General features: G+C 39.1%; 1 protein-coding gene across 3 annotated transcripts in view; it reads right to left on the bottom strand.

Moving 5' to 3' along the window:
• The window catches only part of TMTC2 (transmembrane O-mannosyltransferase targeting cadherins 2), a 455,354-nt gene that overhangs the window by 423,487 nt on the left and 13,310 nt on the right, over positions 1-18,557 (bottom strand). Inside the window, exon 1 of one of the 3 annotated variants that reach the window (XM_054527439.2) lies at positions 9,848-13,928. The exons of the other annotated variants lie outside the window; for them this stretch is intronic. The gene's annotated coding sequence lies outside the window, so the exon portion shown is untranslated. Of the gene's footprint in view, positions 1-9,847; positions 13,929-18,557 lie in introns of those variants that run through there. 3 annotated transcript variants of the gene reach the window in all.

Genomic DNA, 18,557 nt, shown 5'->3' with positions numbered 1-18,557 from the left:
GCCTGTAATCTCAGCACTTTGGGAGGCCGAGGCGGGTGGATCATGAGGTCAGGAGTTAGAGAGCAGCCTGGCCAAGATGGTGAAACCCTGTCTCTACTAAAAATACAAAAATTAGCCGGGTGTGGTGGTGTGCGCCTGTAATCCCAGCTACTTGGGAGGTTGAGGCAAGAGAATCGCTTGAATCTGGGAGGCGGAGGTTGCAGTGAGCTGAGATCGTGCCTTTGCACTCTAGCCTGGGTGACAGAACAAGACTCCGTCTCAAAAAAAAAATATATATATATATATACACACACACACATATAATCATCTAAAGCTGTAGAATTGTATTAAGTTCTATATACTAGCACCCAGTTTTCTGAATATATATGTTAAAAGGGAAAAGTACTGCTTCATTTTTATAACCAATAGGATTAAACTCTACAGATCATAGAATGAGCATGAATGTGGTATCTGTAGGGCTAAATCCTAAGTCTGTATGTTTAATCTGTTTATTTGGATCCACAATTTCTATATGAATCTTAATAAACTTGCCTAAAACTTCCTAGAATTTTACCGAATATACTGCCAACTTCCATTTTCCTATGAGGGGTTAAATTTCCACAAACATAAAAGTAAAACATATCAGAAATAATAGGGCATGGGTATGTTTCAGAAGTACCCATTGAACCATATGAATTTTTGCTCATTCTTAGCAGGCAAAAATGGCCCTGTCATGTGGTTCAACCTACACATAAGAAAAACACATCTTCTGAGTTCAGGCTTAGTATTCAGATGGTGAGCCAACTTACGTTCACAGTATCCCAAAAACTCCAACACCAGGGCACAGGGGCCCGGGGTTCAAATACGGACTCCGTCACTTAATAGATTTGTGGCCGTGAATACATTATGTTCTGGGCTTCTGCAGCTTCCCTTTCTGAAACCTGGGAATTAAAACCCCTGCCTGGATTTATAACAGTGATATGAGTATCTACAGGTATAATTCAGGTTTAACTGATTTCTAGCATTTCCATATGTAGTTAATATTAGTTCATGTCTTGCTTAGTTTTGCAACTTCCACAATACCCTGCAATGTGAAAGAACAGATGCAGCAGTCTTTTGGTTTTTGCTTTTTAATTGGATTAGATGAAGTTTCAAATCAAGCTCCAATAACCAGTTTTGTGTCTTCGTGGATACTGCCTAATTCTGTGTTCCTTGACCCATTTATGCCAGAGGTTGCAATTTTTGTGTGTGTAAAAAATCATACCTTGGCAATGACCTTGAGGAGTAGGATATAAATAACTCCCATAAGCTTAGTGTTCCAATAATGGAACACCAGGCATAAATGGGTTAAGTTCTCATTTATAAAACTGGTAATGAGAGGGCAGGCACTCTTTTGCTCCTGCTACTTGGTTTCATGAATATAAGACCACTGTTGCCAACTCCTTTTTAATTTTTTTAATTAAGAAAGCTGGAAATATGAGTCAAGGAATAAAATTTCCTGATTACAGGAAATTAGGCTACTAATTTGTTGGCGACTTTATTTTGTTCTGTTTTGCTTTGCTTTGGTTTTTTACAACATAATTGAAGCTAAATAAAAAACTGAGCTAACAATTTGTAACTTCAAACCTAGCAAAATTCCTGACCCACTCTCAGTGCTAAACAATTTACTAAATGAATGTCTTCCGGATAAATAATAGAGGTACCTTCAAAATTTAAAGTATATTGTATAATTGATTTCCTGCTTTGCATTTGTCAAATGTTTAGACTATTTTAAAGAGCTGGTTTTTATTTGTTCAAGTTAAATGCCTAAGATAAGACACTTACAGTACAAAAAATAAAAAATATCTTTTGCCGGGCTGGGTGTGGTGACTCACACCTGTAATGCCAGCACTTTGGGAGGCCGAGGCAGGTGGATCACCTGAAGTCAGGAGTTCAAGACCAGCCTGGCCAATGTGGTAAAACCCCATCTCTACTAAAAAGTAAAAATAAAAACTTAGCCAGGCATGGTGGTGAGCACCTGTAATTCCAGCTACTTGGGAGGCTGAGGCAGGAGAATCGCTTGAACCCAGGAGGTGGAGGTTGTGATGAGATGAGATCGCACCACTGCACTCCAGCCTGGGCGACAAGAGCAAAACTCTGTCTCCAAGATAAAAAAAAAAAGTTCCTTTTGCCTGTAAAGTAAAATCAGCAAACAGATTAATACATTTGTCTTGGGAGCAGGTTCAGAATGTGAGAAAGAATTTTATCACAGAACTGCTTGAAGGACCTCAACTTCTGGGCACACAAAGGCAGAGGTGATACCTATTCCTTATTGGTACAAACATCCCTAAATCACCTTATCAGCTTCCACCCTTAAGATTTGTGATGCTTTACATGTGGAGGTTTTTATTTCTGTTTTATTCCTACAGGACCAGGTAAGTATTATCTCCTCTATATATACCTTTCTTTCTCACTGCAGAGACCTGTATCAACAAATTGCAGAAAGAGCAATACAGTACTTATACGTCAGAAGCAGAAGAGGCTTATAAGCATTTCACTAACCTTAAGTCTTGGCTTTCTGTGTCAATGTTATCATTTTCTATTAGTGAATGATGTAACACATGGTAGACTATAGTGTAATCTTAAACACACATTACTTAGATTCGGTGATAAATCCGGGCACCTGACAATATGTCCACCCCTACATTTAACTGGCACTCAGCAACAATGTACCAGACAAGCATACAAATGTGAATGTACCACTAACTCTTAACAAGTGTCCACTGACTGGTAATAGCATAATTATTTTTAATTCTGCTACCAGCAAGCTCTCTGATGGCACAAATAAGACTAGATGTCTAGAAATAAAAAGCTCGCTCTTTAGAACACAGTATTTAAACTAGCATATCAAGTTGCCATTTGCCCAAAGATATACCAAAAATATATCAAAAAATTCCCTAATGCATTCAAAATTAGATTCATTTGACCCCAAAAAAGAAGAAACAATTTAGACACCAAGTTTTCCAAAACCAAGCAAAAGAATCAAAACACCTCTTATCCCTCTTCAATTTCACATAACATCGGATGATCTAATACACTACTTCCTAATGAAAATAACAAAAGTAGATGATGATAATATGAGCAGAGGGGAGAAGGAAGTAATTGCTTCTGTTGTCATTATCTGATTTCTACAGGACTCATGGCTGATACAGTCACAGGAAACCTTTTACAGCAGCTACAGTAAGATGTGAAATATTCTAAATGTTAGGGCTCAGAAACCAATATCCCAAATGGTTCTTTGACATGCTGAACTGAAGAGGCAGCTTCAAGGTTGACATCCCTACCCCATCCCCACCATCCCACCCCACACCATCCTGTCTCTCAATTCTCTCTCTTCCAAGGCAGAAGATGAAGTCCTTCTTTAAAGTTTCCTTATCTGCCTAAAGTCCAGACCCAACAAAGAAAAAAACTACCTCTGGTTGCTTCTCTGAGTTTTCATTCACTGAACTCTTATTGCAGGAAGAAAGTCTGAAGTCTGTCAGTACACCTGCACAGACTTGTCACAAACCACTGTGTGCTCTGCGTGGCCAACAGACTTTGTTCCAGACCACTGAATATTTTTCAAGCCCACTGAACTCCCCTAAAAATCATTTCCTATCCCCCTAAAATCATGCACACTTCCCCATCTCCTTTTCCCCTAAGAAAAAGGGGATATAAACATCCATATCTCATTGCATGGTGGTGTAATCACTCTGATTTTCCCCTTATGCATGCTAAAAGATTTGTATGCCTTTTCTTTTTTTTTTTTTTTTGAAATGGAGTCTTGTTCTGTTGCCCAGGCCGGAGTGCAGTGGCGTGATCTCGTCTCGGCTCACTGCAACTTCCGCCTCTCGGGTTCAAGCAATTCTCTGCCTCAGCCTCCTGAGTAGCTGGGATTACAGGCACCCGCTACCATGCCTGGTTAATTTTTTGTATTTTTAGTAGAGACAGGGTTTTACCATCTTGGCCAGGCTGGTCTCAAACTCCTGACCTCGTGATCCACCTGCCTCAGCCTCCTAAAGTGCTGGGATTACAGGCGTGAGCCACCCTGCCTGGCAGATTTGTATGCCTTTTCTATTAATCTGCCTTTTGTCAGCTGATTTTCAGCAAACCTAGAGACAGCAACAGGAAGTTTTCTATTGGCTCCTATGTAAATAAAGTTGTACCCTACCTATGTTCAAGTCCCATGAGCCAAAAAACAAATCACGACCAATAAACTGAGAAGCAATCTCAGTTAAGGTCTTCCCTTGTCTCTATGAGGAAAGCCCCACTGACTGTTTTTTTAATATCTAATTTTAGAATGTGAGTTATGTGACAACATTTTAATTATCCTTTTAAAAAAAATTCACAGTCCCTAACACAATTCCTGAATTCAGCAGGAAGAGAGGAACCGAAGGAAAATGAGGGAGATGGAAGCCAGCTTAGCTATCTAGCACATTATCCTGAGGGAGATCAGAAACAGCAGGTTCCAGGAAGTAACAGGAAAATGCTTCATAGGTAGTAATCAACAAACATCTGAAAGACTGGCATAGAAATAAAAGACCCAAATACCTTTTGTTTTTTAAAAAGGAAAAAATAAAATAAAAAGGACAGACACAATTTTCAGGGCACCTTTCTGATAAGGAAGCACTCTACTACATTTAAGAGCATTTTTCTACTATAATCCACTAAAAACACCTAAAATTAAATATAACAATTCCAATTTGAAATCCTTTTACTTTTTTACAACTTTTTAAATATTTATTTTTCATATAAAATTTACCAGTTTCAAGTATACAATTCAACGATTTTTAGTAAATTTACCAAGTGGTACAACCATCACCATAAATCGTTTTAAATCACCCTAATAAGGTCTCTAATGTTCATTTACAGTAATCCCATTCTCAATGCCAGTCAACAACTAATCTACTTTCTGCCTCTACAGATTTGCCTTTTCTGAGCATTTCAAACAAATGGAATTATACAATATCCCACCAGTTTCTAAGTGTGTAACTTTAGTGAAATCACTTAACATTGTTGTGCTTAATTTCCCTCCCAATAATGATTTCTACACCTCACAGGATTATTATAAGGAATAAATGAGACAGTCCATGTGAAATGCTTAGGATACAGGCTGGCACCTATCAAGTGCACAATAAATGAATTAACTATTTTGTTAAGACACTGATACTATTTGCTTGTAACTCTACAAAAGTTTCAGAGCCAGTGGAGCCTCAAATACAGCATGCCCAAAAACAAACTGTATATCCATCCTCTCAAAACTACTTTCCTCCTGTGTTCTTTCACACAGAAAATACTATGAGAATCCAGATAGTCATACACTATTACCGATATGGTTTGGCTGTGTCCCCACCCAAATCTCATCTTGAATTCCCAAGTGTTGTGGGAGGGACCAAGTGGGAGGTAACTGAATCTTGGGCACAGGTCTTTCTGGTGTTCTCGTGATAGTGAATAAGTCTCACAAGATCTGATGATTTCAAAAACAGGGGTCTCCCTGCACAAGCTCTCTCTTTGCCTTTCTGCCATCCATATAAGACATGACTTGTTCCTCCTTGCCTTCTGCCATGATTGTGAGGCTTCCCCAGCCACATGGAACTGTAAGTCCATTAAAACTCTTTCTTTTGTAAATTGCCCAGTCTCTGGTATGTCTTTATCAGCAACGTGAAAACAGACTAATACAATGACAAATTCATAAACTCTTTCTCGGTTTTTGTTTTTGTTTTTTCTTTTTTCTGAGACAGAGTTTTGTTCTTGTTGCCTAGGTTGGAGTGCAATGGCACTATCTTGGCTCACTGCAACCTCCACCTCTCAGGTGATTCTCCTGTCTCATCCTCCCAAGTAGCTGGGATTACAGGCGTGTGCCACCACGCCCGGCTAATCTTTTGTCTTTTTAGTAGAGACAGGGTTTCACCATGTTGGTCACGCTGGTCTCGAACCCCTGACCTCAGATAATCCACCCTCCTTGGCCTCCCAAAGTGCTGGGATTACAGGTGTGAGCTACCGCGCCTGGCCTCCTAAACTCTTTCTTATTCATTTTCACATCATTGCCAAGTTTTAAAGAGTCAACCTCTTTAGTCCCTTCAATTTGCCTCTCCTTCTCTTCCTTCCCTCAGCTTTTGTGACAGCTCTATTTCCTTCCTGACTTGGTGCGAAAGATTCCCACCTGGTTTCCCCCTACTTTTTTCCTTTAATCTGTTCATTCTACTTCTGTTAGAGGATTCTCTCTTAGATCATTTCTCTCTCATTCAAGGGTTTGCCATGGCTTTCCATTTAGCTCCTTAGTTTACCATCAATAGCCCATCACAAACTGATTTCTGCCTACCTTAGTGTTTTCCATATCTGGTTAATCTCCAGAACAACTCCTTGGTACTGGTTGTCTGAGTAACCTGCAAATGTTCTGAATGTGTGAGCCAGACTCCAGCCTCCCAGCAAGCTAGTCAACTCACAGCATCCCTGAAATGGCCATAACTCAAGTATGACTTCTTCTATCAGACTCCCTGGCCCACGCAGCATGATTTGGAGACCCCTTCTGTGTCCAGAGCTGAATGAGGTAATGTACAAAAAGCAGCTCTCACACTGCCATCAACTCTATGAGGTGGCTTTTTTTGTTGTTTTTTTTTGAGACGAAGTTTCACTCTTCTGCCCAGGCTAGAGTGCAGTGGCACGATCTCGGCTCACTGCAACCTCCACCTTCTGGTTTCAAGCAATTCTCCTACCTGAGCCTCCCGAGTAGCTGGGATTACAGGCGTGTGCCACCACGCCCAGCTAATTTTTGAATTTTTAGTAGAGACGGGGTTTTGCCACTTGGCTGGGCTGGTCTCGAACTCCTGGCCTTGTGATCCACTTGCCTCAGCCTCCCAAAATGCTGGGATTACAGGCGTGAGCTATTGCACCCAGCCAAGGTGGCTCTTCTTAAACCCCAGTTCAGTGTCACCTACAGGTGAAAGGTGAAGGAGGTGAGTGCAGAAAGGAGGGGGAGCACAGAAAGGAAATGGGGAGAGAATGGAGAAGGAGGATAGGAAAAGACAGGAAAGGAGGAGGGAAAAGGGAAGAAGATAAAGACAGAGCGTGCTCTAGGAGGGCAAAGGTGGCAGGAGAAACAACAAGAAGGAGGAGAACTCACTTTTCTCTAAGAGGAGCTGTCTTTTCAACATGAGCTGTCAATAAAAATGTGAACCTTTCCTTTTACTCCTATGGGTGATGATAATCAATTGAGCTTTAAATTCTTCTGATTCTGAAATGCTACCACTCATAGTGATTCTAGCTCTAAAGTCAAGGAAAAATTTACACACTTCTATCTGCTGCAGACAACATTTCACTTCCTTTCTGAAGCATTGTCCACATTTACCATCAATCACTAGTTACTTCTCAGATTGTCCATCTGTTTTCACTTTTTTTCTTTTCTTTCACCAGAATCCTTGGAAAACTAGATTTATTTTAATATGCTGTAAATATCAAGGATATTTAGGTAAAAGAGTAAGAGTTAAAAGAGCTATTAGAGATTATCCAAATCAGTGGTTTCTAATATTTTCTCCCCAGACCTTTTGAAGTGTATTCACTTCCAATTCAACCCAATGCCTGGTTTTCAAATAGTTTCTTGCCCTTTTTCGTTTTTTTAACAACATATTTCCCCCATTTTATTAATCAAAAGGCAAGGCTAACAATCATATTTTTGGACTTACATAAGCTACCCAGTACTAAGACCCCTGAATGTATATAATTATTTACCAAAACCCCAAACAAACAAAATCCCAACATTCTGTTAGCGTAGGTGATCCTCTGTTAAAATAACTGTAAGCTTTGGGATTTAATGGAAGTTGATGGTGACTTCTGACCTTACTACACTTCCAACTACTGACTTAGCCAAACTCTTCAAGTTTACAGAGGTGAAAGCCCAAGAAATCTTTTATTTCTATACTCCTAATGACTTTAATTTTCTGCCTTGTTTCTTACAGGCTCTTAATAAATATCCATTTGTCTTACCAGAAGTTTGCATCCTGGGTTGTGTGGAAAGAATTCAAAAGATTCATGAACTTGGACGTCATGTAGGAAACCAAAATACATAATATCTGTCCAGTAGGTTTGTGAGATCCTTGAGACCAGAGGCTATATGTTTCATTATTTACACGACATTCCACTAACATGGTGCCTGACAGATTACATGAAAAATAAAGATAGATGAAGCCGAATCGGATTCCATTCCGTGCTCTTAACAACCCTATGAGACCGGAAATTACTGTCCTCTTCACAGATGTGCAAACTGAGCTTCAGTCAAGTCACTAACTTGCTTCCAGAATACTGCCAAAAAGTGAAAGATTTGAGAATAAACCCAAGGACTCCCAGTAGTCAATGATTCACCCATATTCGATTTCTGTTCAACAAGAAATATCTACCCCATTTTCTCAATGCCTTATTCCCTGGCGAGTTAAAATATAAAACTTTTAAATATTTCTTTTAATTCATTATTCATGTATCATGTTCATAATGATCATAATTTATTCAGACCTTCACATAAGTATCCAACAGGTAACTAGAAATGATCTGAGATGGAATTACTGGGCTGCCTAGAAGGGAAGACAGCACCCTATGCCTGTTTACAGCAATCATCTTCGATGAAGCAAAACAGATAAATTATGACAGCCAGATCTAAAGAGAAACAACTAAAATGGAGGTGGCAATATAGCTTAAATATATGTTGGAGAAAACAAGGCATCTGTGTTGGAAGCCATGTTTTTCTTAACAACAGCTCAAAATGATCACTGTGATTTAGAGCACAGCCAACAAGATGTCTGGACACAGACATGAACCCCCACCAGAGAGGAACTGTGTCTCCACTGATCAAGTAGCACCAAGCACACTAAGCAAAACCTGTAAACCTCAAATGTGAGTTGGGAAATTAAATTCAACATAAACTCTGAATTTTCTGGATATGATTTCAACAGTACAGATTTTCCTATTACTCCCATAAAGTATTTTACTGACATCAAAATACTTCCAAGCCTTACATAATGTAAGTGCTGCCTGGACACTTTCACATATCACCATATCTTTGGCTCCCAGCAACATTAGCAATTCACCACTTGCAGGTTGAAAAAAAAACTACAGAATTATGGAATTACAATAGGCCTAGCTAGCATCACCACCAACAAATTTACTGCCTCTGTGTTATTTGTAAATTGATTGTTTCTTCTTTGGCTTGTGGCAAGTAGAGAATTGCATAGAAATGCATGAATATTACACATTTCCTCATAAGCATTAACATTAGGATTGAACTTTCCCCAAACTCAGAATATTATGCTACCCTTTAAATAAGTATTATAATATACGTTGGATATAATGTGTCTCTCTTAGCTTTTTTTGGTTTTTGTTTTTTGTTTTTTTCATTGAATTCACTAGCTCCAGGTCAAAATGTCTCCACTTGAAAATCGGCTTTTACAGAAATTGTTTACGACCTGGTTTCTGATTTAAGAATTTTTAATAGACTCTTACTGAAAAATCAAATGAGCAGGTTTTGGGGGTTTTGTGTTTAAGTACAGGTAGCTGTTGGCTAAAACATATTCCATTTACTTGTCAGGAGTTACAATTTCATTTCACATGCATATAAAATTAGTCATTTTTCAAATTCACTATTAAAAATCATATCCAAGGCAGCATTTTCCACTCAATTAATCCATGTATTATTTTAAATCTGCAAACCAACATTTCAGCTACAGATTTTGAAAAGCCAGTTGTTACTATTTTGTAAAATTCACATTTCTAGCCACATAAATTAACAACATTCCTGAAAAACGTAAGAATCAGATATAACTCTGCAGTAGGCAATCCTGGGTCCTGACACCAACTTTCCTACCTGAGGATGACCACATTCAAACGGCAACCATTTGACAAATGGGGAGTCTCAAAAAGTACAGAAGAGAGCAATCCAGATCACGGCAAAAACATGGCTTTTTCTTGCCAATAAGAAAAAAGAAAAAAACTCCTATCACAGCAGTATGTTACTGACATTTTATCAAAGGTGCCTCCTCCTGGGTAGCCCAAAGAACAAAAAAGCATGAAGACGAGGCTGTCAACAACCAAGCAATGATGCATAGTCACTTTGCAAGTGTCAAAACCTCAAGCACAGAAAATCAGGACCAGTAGGCTGACCACATGAGAAAAATGGATACCAGAAGAATACCAAACAGCTGCTTAGCACTGAGCTAAAGCAAGGCAGACACCCATGGGGAGGTCAAGCAAAACACTTGGAGAGCACATTGAAGCACAGCCTGAAACAATGTAACAAAGCAACAGACAGCTGGGAAACAACTGCTTGGAAACACAGACTTGCAGCTAAGGAGGCAGAGGGGGCCCAGGTTAACAAACAGCAACTCGAGCATCCTAGAGGCAGCCATTCTGAGATGAAACAGCAGGCACTTCCTGCAGGCCAAACAGGACTGCCAGGACCACGTGACAGGGGCTGATGGGACCAGCACACAAAGACTTACAGTTGCATGAAAATCGCTGCTCGCCAGCACACTCAGATAGGATTAGTTGGGACAAAACCTGTAACAATTATAGTAGCATGGGGTCCATGCCATCTAGTCACTTACTGCTAGTATAGTCTCCTAGGCAGCATGCTTGCCAAGTTCTGCAAAAGTCACCCAGTGCTCACTGTAGTGTGGTTTCAGGGAAAGGGAAGTCCGTAAAATTTTACATCTCTAAGTCTGACCTTGAGCTTTCACTCCTAACAATTACATCGCAGACCTGTGTTTCTCAACTGTGGTTGGAGAACCCCTGAGAATGTCCAGATGTGCTCTCAGGGATCAGTAAGTTTGCCAGAAGAGTTTTAAAATTATGTGTTTCCATTTAGATCAGGGGTTGGCAAACTTTTTCGGTTAAGGGCCAGATAGTAAATATTTTAGGCTTTGCAAGCCCCAAGGTCTCTGTCACAACTACTAAACCCTGACATTGTAGAGAGAAAGCAGACACAGACAACACATAAATGAATGGGTGTGGCTGGTTTAAAAAAACAGACTGCAGGGTGGGTTTGCCCCACAAGATGCTCACCCTCGAGACAGACAATAATCCAACACAAACACATGCGTGTGCACGCAATTTATCTATATGAATCAACTATCTCCTATAGGTGACCACCTCATAATTCTGTGGGCCTACATGATTTCAAATATTGCATTTATGATGGAGTTGAAACCAAGAATACTACTTAAATTGCCAAGGGTAATAAGAGTAGAACAGAAGAGAACTTCATAGGTTTCACAGACCTCTGTGATCCTCCCCTTTTCCAAGAATACCTTGCCCTTGCTTCTAACAGAGTGCGTTTCCTGGTGGTGAACCTATTCCATATAGTGTCACACAGACAAACCTGCCTCCTTTCCACTCATATGCCAGACTGTAAGTGCAGGCACAAGGCCTTGGCCTAGACAAAGTATCCCTACCATTTCCCAAGTCAGGATACCCAAAGTCCTCCACAGAGCACTTCAGAGAGAATTAGGGAGAAAACTCTAGGTTGCCAATGGTCATGAAGGTCACCATAGCCAGACCAAGAGATGAAGAAAGAAACAGAGTCCTCATGGCCTCATTAGAGCTCTTTGGTTCAGACAAGCAAGAGGCTCCGCCTTTCCTGAACTGTGCTCATGTCACTGCTAATGACACCAATTTTAGCACCAATTGAAAGTAGCAAATATAGGCATACCAAACTCCGAAGCATCCACACAAGGCACATTTGTGAGCAGAGATGTTCTGACATCTCACCTCTCCTCTTATTCATTAAGGAAAGTAGGCACATCTTTCCATCTCCCTTCACCCAAAAGTGATCTACATACGTGTTTCTTTTTTACTCACTTGTCCAACAGAAATCTGAGAATAGTCTTAAACCTCTCTTTCCCCTTAACCCTCCACATTCAGCTAATTACCAAGTAAAGTCAAGTTTTCTCCACCTTTCCATTTCTACTATATCCAAATTTATTTTCATCTTTGTTCTTAACTTTTTAAAATACTAATCACCACTGGCAATACAAATCTTCCAATATAATCCTATACAGCCTATATAATCCTATATAGCCAATATAATCCTATAATAGCTACCTGTTTTTCTGTGTTGGATTTTATCCCACTTCAGACAATTGTTTAAATGTTATCAGAGAACCCAAGGCCCTTGGTGATCTGGCTCTTATCAACTCATCTCTCTTCTCTCCCTCCCTCCATCCTATCCTCCAGCTTTATTCCCTTTTCTTGGACACCAAGCTTTTCTCTCCCTACGTATTTCTCCTCAAATATTCCTATCTTTTTTTTTTTTGAGATGGACTCTTGCTCTGTTGTCTGCTGTCCAGGCTGGAGTGCAGTGGCACAATCTCGGCTCACTGCAACCTCCACCTCCCAGGTTCCCAGGTTCAAGCGATTCTCCTGCCTCAGCCTCCCTAGTGGCTAGGATTACAGGGGTGCACCACCAAGCCCAGCTAATTTTTGTACTTTTAGTAGAGAGAAGGTTGCACCATGTTGGCCAGGCTGGTCTTGAACTCCTGGCCTCAGGTGATCTACCCACCTCAGCCTCCCAGGGTGCTGGGAATACAGGCAGAAGCCACCTCACCCAGCCTTCTCTCTCATCTTTATTAATCTAATTCTTATTTGTTCTTCAGGAGTCAGTTCAAGCATAAGCATCTCACAAGCGCCTCCTTCCCTCCCAGTCTGGGTCAGGTGCCCCTCTTATGTACTCACTCAAGCCATAAGCATGTCTCTATTTTAGAGTAGCTGTTTGCTTGGTTGTCTCCCTACCAGACCCTAAGCTCTTTGAGATTATGTCACACATCCTCTTCAGAGTCACTGCCCCCAATATCTAACATGATCCCTAACATGGCTAAGCATTTACAAATGCTTCCTAGTGGAAGAGGGGATGACATGAGCTGAAGGCATCCCACACTGATGCTTTCTCAGGAGATAGCACATTTCTACATAAGAATGACTTAACACTCTTAAATCAAAGGCCAATGCCTATTTGTGCTGATTTCCTAATTTAAAATAAACCAAGTTCAAATGTTTCTCCAAAATTTTGAATAGAATTATCATATTTTTACGCTATAATATGCAGAAATCAGATTATCTAAAATGGTAAGCATACCCTTACTTTTCCTTTCCTTCCATTACTTCTGGTAACAATGGCCATTTCTGGCCTCTGACATAAGTTCTCAGGATACACTACAAAACAATCTACAATGTTCTTACCAAATATAATTAAATCTTTTGTTTGACATGTATATAAGGACAATTTTCTTTTTTTGAATTTTTTTTATCTCCATAGGTTATTGGGGAACAGATGGTGTTTGGTTACGAGTGAGTTCTTTAGTGGTGATGTGTGAGATTTTTGATGTACTCATCACCTGAGCAGTATACATTGCACCCAACATCTTTTATCCCTCACCCTCTACCCACCCTCTCCCCTTGAATCCCCAAAGTCCATTGTGCCATTCTTATGCCTTTACATACTCATGGTTTAGCTCCCACCTATGAGTGAGAACATAGGATGTTTGGGTTTCCATTCCCGAGTTACTTCACTTAGAATAACAGTCTCCAATCTCATCCAGGTCGCTGCGAATGCCATTAATTCATTCCTTTTTATGGCTGAGTAGTATTCCATCGTATACATATGCCACAGTTTCTTTATCAACTGGTTGATTGATGGGTATTTGGGTTGGTTCCACATTTTTGCCATTGTGAATTGTGCCGCTATAAACGTGTGTGCAAGTATCTTTTTCATATAATGACTTCTTTATAAGGGCAATTATCTGCTTATAATTTTTGTTGCTTTCTTAATTTCCATACATCTCCTTTTTTTTCTAATACTAATCTTAATACAGAACAGAAATTTGTTAGTAAAGGGTGCCAATAAATTAGCTACAACTGAAGTAATTTCCTGGAACAAAACTTAAAGTACAAATAATTTTATTTAAGTGAACAAAAAAAATACTATTTTACAAAAAAAAAAAAAAAGATTCATTAGTTTCCATCTCTTCAAGATTTTGAAAGAGACTACCATTCCAGTTTTCAATACAACTACCACTGCAGAGTTACTTATGCCTGTTTCTACCAATCTCAGTCTATTCTGGTAAACTGTTTCAAAACACACAAATAGCTTACAGACATACACAAAAGATTTTCTTCAAATGCAGTAGGTAAGCTACATTCAATGTATTTACTCTACTTTTATATGTGCTTCCAAAGATGCTTTAAAAACAAATTAACGCTGAGTTCTGGTTTATGTTTAAATTTTTATTCAGAAAAAGTTTTAAGGTAAATAATATTTCTGTCCAATCTTATGATTTACAGAAAATCTTTTAACTTCATTTTCAATCAGTTTTCATAAATAATGACAGAAAAAGAAATAAAAATAAAAATTTAAACTTAAGATGCTGCTTAGTTTTTAACATCATCTATTATCTATCTAATTAAATCTGTAAAGTTTCTGGTATCTGAATAAACTGTCCAATGTAACATCAAATTTACTCCTTTGAACTGCAATTGAAAAAATAAACCTCCCCACCTCCCATAAAAAAATAAATTATCAGAACTCAAATTCTAAGAACATAAAGATAAGCATAAAGGTATTTACTATGATTATAGCATTTTAAAAAAATACAAACAAGCCACTATTTTATAACACATGCCAAAAATTCAGCACATAATCAAAATATATCCTAGAGGCTAAATACCACAGAGCTACTTCTACAGACAGTTGAATCTGGAGAATTTCCATTCTAAAATGTCTTGATGTCACCTCAAAAGCTTATTTGATGCTCTGGTTCCAATTCACAAAGATACTCATTGAAACTATCTATCTTTGGCCGGGCACGGTGGCTCACGCCTGTAATCCCAGCACTTTGGGGGACCAAGGAGGGCGGATCATGAGGTCAGGAGATCGAGACCACGGTGAAACCACGTCTCTACTAAAAATACAAAAAATTAGCTGGGCATGGTGGCGGACGCCTGTAGTCCCAGCTACTCGGGAGGCTGAGGCAGGAGAATGGCGTGAACCCGGGAGGTGGAGCTTGCAGTGAGCCGAGATCGTGCCACTGCACTCCAGCCTGGGCGACAGAACAAGACTCCGTCTCAAAAAAAAAAAAAAGAAAGAAACTATCTATCTTCCATTACAATGCATCTTTTTTCTACCCACAAAGAAAAAGTTTATCCAATTTTCCCTAGAATCATCCCTCCTCTACATCATAAAAGGAAAGCACTGTATCATCAGCAAGGAAGAGGCAAAATCCTCTTCAAGTCCACTTCTCTCAATATCACCAAAGTTAATTTACAGGGATGTCATACTTAAACTTCTCCCCTCATAATAGATAACTACACCTTCCCATCCAACTCCAAAGTGGAAAAATCCAATTACTAGTCTTTTGTTAGTTCTTTTCTTTTCTGGAGACAGGACCTCACTCTGTTGGCCCAGACTGGAGTGCAGTGGTATGATCATTGCTCACTATCACTGTAACCTCAAACTCCTGGGCTCAAGTGACCCTCCCACTCAGCCTCCAAATTAGCCAGGACTACAGGCACCTGCCACCAAGCCCAGCTGATTATTATTATTTAATTAATTTATTTATTTATTTTGAGACAGAATCTCACTCTGTCACCCAGGCTGAAGTGCAGTGGCGCAATCACAGCTCCCTGCAGCCTCGATCTCCCAGGCTCAAGTGATCCTCCAATCTCAGCCTCCCGAGTATCTGGTACCACAGGCATGCACCACCCTGCCCAACTAATTTTTATTTTTTATAGAGACAGGGTCTCCCTGTGTTGCCCAGGCTAGTCTTGAACTCCTATGTTCAAGTGATCCTCCTGCCTCAGCTATTTTATTTTTTGTAGAGATGGAATCTCGCTATGCTGCCCAGGCTAGTCTCAAACTGCTGGGCTTAAGCAATCCTGCCCCCTTAGCCTCTTGAAGTGATGAGATTACATGTGTGCGCCACCACACCTGGCTTCTTCTGTTTAGTTCTAAAAGTCATCTGGTGAAAGCATGTTTAATAAAGTCTTGAACAGTTGGTTTCTTACACCAATGTAAATTAATTCCATAGACTTGAGAGCCATCCTACAAAATCGACTTGTTTTCCCATTAACAACTTAAAAATAGTATGACTGATTTTTTTTTAACCCATCTGTAACAGAATTTGGTTTATTAAGATACGGGGTAAATTTTCACCTGAACAGTCTAAAAATATGCCAAAGAACAGATGTGGATTAGAGAAAACTAGGCTGCTATCCAACAAGAACCAAAAGTGTTCTTTTTAGGAGTTTTCCACTTGCTGTTAGACTTTAGTTATCAGTAGGAACAGAGTAAACATTCCAAGTGAGAATAAGGTAACATACAAGAAATGAATAATGATAGTGGCTGAGGTAAAATATCTTTGGTTGATATGGTTTATTGTATTAACTTGCTCATTTTCCACTGTAAGCGTGGCAATATCGCTGTTTTACTCCAAACGTTATTAATTACTCCAAAATGGCCAATTTTAACTATATTTCTTAAGCAAATACAACCAAACCCATCGTTATAAAACTGTGACCTGTTTTAATCTAGAAGGGACTGGGGTGGGGGCAGGGGAAATCAGAACCACATTGACTTTAAAGAGAAAGCCTTATTGCCTCCAGTAGTAGATCACCTTCAGCATGTTTAGGTTTTTTTGGGGAGTTAAAAATCTTTCTCTTTCAAGGAAACGGGGGTGAAGAGGAAAGAAAAAATTGTTAACATTTTAAGTTAATACATATTTTCTTTATATAGGGAATCCCTAGAAAAATGTTAAATATGTAAAAGATCTGTTTTAATTAGGAGAGAGATTAATATTCTTTTTTTTCTTTTTTTCTTTTTTCTTTTTTTTTTTTTGAGACGGAGTTTTGCTCTTGTTGCCCAGGGTACAGCACAATGGCACGATGTCGGCTCACTGCAACCTCTGCCTCCCAGGTTCAAGGGATTCTCCTGCCTCAACCTTCCAAGTAGCTGGGGTTACAGGCTTGCCCCTCCACACCCAGATAATTTTTTTTTTTTTTTTTAGTAAAGACGGGGTTTCTCCATGTTGGTCAGGCTGGTCTCAAACTCCCAACCTCAGGTGATCTGCCCGCCTCGGCCTCCCAAAGTGCTGGGATTACAGGCGTGAGCCACGGTGCCCGGCCAAGATTAATATTCATAAGTGCAGAATTACTTATAAATAAAGTAATACAAGTTGTAGGTCCTGGTGAGAGTATGAAGGAATGAGTGAGAACAAGCTTCCCAGAAAAGGATTCAAACAGAGCTTTTATATTCAATGCTGCTCACTGTAAAACAAATGGTACATAAAAGTATTCCTGAGATTTGGGCTGTCAATTTAACACAATCTTTTCCAATACAAACCAAGTCTGTAAATTAAGTCTGTATTTTCATTTTTTAAGATATGTCATTACCTAAGATATATACTGTAGAATAGAATCATTCTTACAATATGGTAAAAAAATCATAACTTTGCATATACTCTCATATGGTATGACTGTGTCCCCACCCAAATTTCATCTTGAATTGTAGCTCCCATAATCCCCACTTATCATGGGAGAGACCTGGTGGGAAGTCATTGAATCATGGGGGCAGGTTTTTCCCATGCTGTTCTCATGATAGTGAAAAAGTCTCACGAGATCTGATGGTTTTATAAAGGGCAGCTCCCCTGCACATACTCTCTTGCCTGCCTCCATGTAAGCCATGCCTTTGCTCCTCCTTCACCTTCTGCCATGATTGTGAGGCCTCCCCATCCGTGTTGAACTGTGAGTCCATTAAACCTCTTTTTCTTTATAAAATACTCAGTTTCAGGTATTTCTGTATAGCAGCATGAAAACGGACTAATACATACTCCTAGATATGATATCATCTAATTTAAAAGAAGAAAGTCAATCATGGTAAAGAATTTGGAAGTCATCTAACAATGTTTTTCATATGTACATTTCATTAACTATACACTGCAAATACTTTATTGGCAAAATTTGCATATATGTACATGCTTGCTTGTATGGGTGCCTGTGTGTGTGTATAATGGTAAAATCTCAACATCACTTCTCCAAACTTAAAATTCAGGATAAAATTTCAATTACAAAATCATTACCTAATTATTATAGTTCACTGAAATCTTTTCAGTTACCGTAAATCTACCCAAAATACTAAGTTATTATCAAAAGTTTAAATTTTGGATATTGGCTTTTATGAAAAATCTTTAAATGCCCTATAATAGTTTCAGATGTTATTATATACTGATCTTTAAACTATTCAACAATACCATTAATGAATAATTTAAAAGAAATATTTAGTAAGTATCCTAGACACTAGTATGGTTCCAAGTACTTTACATAACTTATCTCATTAAATTCTCCCAACAACTCTATCAAGTAGGTATTGCTATTCTTATTCTATATAAGAGAGAACAGAGGATAAAGGAGTTTTAGTAACACAATCAAAATAACACCATTAGCACGTATAGTCACCCCTTGGTATCAGTGGGGAGCTTGGTTCTAGGACCTCTCTCAGATACCAAAACCCACAATGCTCAAGGACCTTATAT

This window comes from Pongo abelii, chromosome 10 (assembly GCF_028885655.2).
Source record: "Pongo abelii isolate AG06213 chromosome 10, NHGRI_mPonAbe1-v2.0_pri, whole genome shotgun sequence".
Lineage (NCBI taxonomy): Eukaryota > Metazoa > Chordata > Mammalia > Primates > Hominidae > Pongo > Pongo abelii.
This window is presented reverse-complemented; position numbering and strand designations above follow the sequence as displayed.